This window comes from Passer domesticus, chromosome 1, assembly GCF_036417665.1.
Source record: "Passer domesticus isolate bPasDom1 chromosome 1, bPasDom1.hap1, whole genome shotgun sequence".
NCBI lineage: Eukaryota > Metazoa > Chordata > Aves > Passeriformes > Passeridae > Passer > Passer domesticus.
The window spans coordinates 155,541,743-155,544,474 of NC_087474.1; the positions used below are offsets into that span (position 1 = coordinate 155,541,743).

At 52.7% G+C, this 2,732-nt stretch overlaps 1 long non-coding RNA gene across 1 annotated transcript; it reads left to right on the top strand.

The window, feature by feature from the left end:
• Positions 1–291: 291 nt before the first annotated feature.
• LOC135285628 (uncharacterized) lies at positions 292–973 on the top strand. Its single transcript, XR_010350420.1, has 2 exons — positions 292–419; positions 659–973. It is a non-coding gene; the product is annotated as an uncharacterized LOC135285628 (long non-coding RNA).
• Positions 974–2,732: the final 1,759 nt, after the last annotated feature.

The window sequence follows — 2,732 nt, forward strand, 5'->3', positions numbered from 1 at the left end:
CCCAGGCCAGCAATGCCCAGAAAAAGCCCTGTGGGACTGGGGCACCTGCAAGGACTTCCCTGGTGTCTGCCCAGCACCTGGCATGCGGTGTTCCTTCCTCCCCCATTGACATGACCCTTGTCCCGCAGCCCCTGTCCCCACGGCGAGGGCGCTCCATCATCAAGACGGCCCGGCGGGCACTGAGGCGCCTTTTCTCCTTCAGCTGCCTGAGGGGACAGCCAGAGGACTGAGCCCGGCTGCCAGCACCAGGTGCATCCCAAGAGATGGCTGCTCACCCTCAGGCCACTCAGCTCCCAGAGGCAGCCGCAGGTCCCAGATGCAAGCGCACAGGGGAGGCTCGGAGTGTATGGATGGACATATTGATGGATGCATGCATGCAAAGATGGATGGATGGTGCCCAAGGCCACCAGTTGCCACAGGTAGGTGCTGCTGCCATCCCCAGCCAAGTGTGCCCATTTCAGTTGCAAGGCAGCCTGGTTAAGAAGAGCTGGCTGAGGAAGGATAGCAGTGCTGCCGTGCTCACTTTAGGCCTGGGCTGCAGTGTAGGGTGCATCTCTGCCCTGCACCCAGGCCACATTAGGAGCTGAGAAATGCTCCTTGGACCTCAGCATTGCAGGCATATGAAGGCATGCCTATCCTCCTTCCATATGGCACGTAGGAAAGTTCCTCTCTGGATCTCCACAACATGGTCCAGAGAAAATGGTGAAACCCAGAAGAATCCAGCGCCTCCACCTCCTCCTCCATATGAATCACTAGGACTCTTTGCCATGAAGAAGCATAGGGAGACGAAGGACTGACAGGATGCTGCTGGAGCCAAGCGTAGTGTCTTGTCTTCTGCTTGACTTTTCCACTCCATTCCTGCACGTCACCCCAATGCCCTCCTCTCTTCTTCTCCCTCTTCTTTTCTCTATTCCTTTCTATCTGTCTGCTTCACATTTATTGTTGAATAAAATCCCTGTTGTTGTCTTTGGTAGATGGTCTCATTGGCACCTTAATTAGTTGGCTCAGAGGTGTCTTTCCCTAATTGCATCTTAACAGGTGTTGTGGTCTGTTTTTATTTTATTTTATTGGCATTTTTTGCTGCTTAATTTGTGGTTTTGAAATCCCTCTGTGTTTTCTTTCTCCTGCTCTTGGAGTGGCACAGGTTCCCCTTTTTGTATGTTATGTTGCTAAATTTAGACTCGCTCGCTCATGTTATTTAGCTCAGTTAACTGTCACTTCTTCTGTTTGTTGCCTGGCCATTCCCTGCCAAGTTGTCAAGCCCTCCTGCCTCTACCCTTTTTCCTAAAAATCCCCACTGTTCCTCCCCTCCTCAGATGTTAATCCTTCCCCAAGCCTGACCTTTCCTCCAGAACCTTCCCTGTCAGTTTTGTATCCTTTGAAAGCCCATTGGTTTTCGTAAGCCTTTCCCCTCCCTTAAGATTCTCCATTGGTTTCCAGATTGTATTTCCCCGTCTTGTGTTCCACCCCCAGTTCTCCGATTGGTTAAAAATTGTATCCTCCCCAAGACCACCCCTATTTATAAGCTAGTGCCTGGCTGTGGTTCAGTGTCCTGGGAGTTTGGGTTTGGGGAATGTGTCATTTGATAAAATTTTGTCAGTTTCTTTCTGGGATCTGTGCTGCTCTTTTTTTTTCTCTGCGCTGAATCCTCAGCTGGTGCCTGGAATTTCTGCGGGGTCTGCCAGTGGGATCTGTCGTGCTCCTGTTGTGGCCGTCGCTGGGCTCAGGGAGTATAGTCCCCACGCCGTGACAAACAGGAGCACATATCAGCACACAGCACTGCATATGTGGCCACCTCAGTGGCCAGCACAGAGGGACAATCACCATCCTGGTCGTACTGGTCACACTACTGCTGACACAGAAGGCCAGGAGGGCACCAGCCTTCTTACCGACCTGGGCTCATTTTTGGTCACTGTTGGCCGGCAACCCTAGGGCCTTTCCTGCTGGGCAGGTTTCCTAGCACTCTGTCCCCAGCCTGGGATGCTGCAGGGCGTTATTGGTGCACAAGGGCAGGACTCACTCTTCTAGAAACTCAAGACTGTGCCATCCATCTAGTCTGTCCACATCCTCTCACAGATCCTTCCTAGCCTTCAGCACATCAACACTCCCACCCAGCTTGATGTTGGTACAAATTTACTTCTGAAGATACCTTTGATGTCCTTGTCCACATCAGCAGGACAGATGCTGGACAGGACTGCATCCAGGGGACACTGCTAGTGACAGTACTCAAACTCGATGCAGCTCTGTTCCCAGCCATGCTCTGGACACAGCCGTCCTGATGGTTCTTAAGCCAGCCAAGAGGGCCCCTGCCCAAGCCCTGGGCTGACGGCTTTTCCGAGACAGTGCTGTGGGAGATGGATTCTAATTTTTTGCTGAATTCCAGGGAACCTCCATGCACAGCTTTTCCCTCAGCCCTGAACTGGGTCACAAACACCTTAAAGGACATCATATTGCTCAGGCAGGACCTGCCTTTCCTAAACCCATGCTGGTTGGGCCTGATCCCTCAGCTGTCCTCTCTGGGCCTTGTGGTCCCCCTCCAGAAGCTTGCTGAGCTGTGAGATCAGGCTGACAGGCCTGCAGATCCCGGCATCCTCCCTGTGGCCCTTCTTAGCCATGGCTGTCAAATTGGCATCTGCAGTCATCTGGGACCTTCCTGACCAGCCAGGAATGATAATAAAGTTCAGAGAGCTGCCTAGGAAGCTCCTCCACCTGCTTCGTGAGCACCCTTGGCT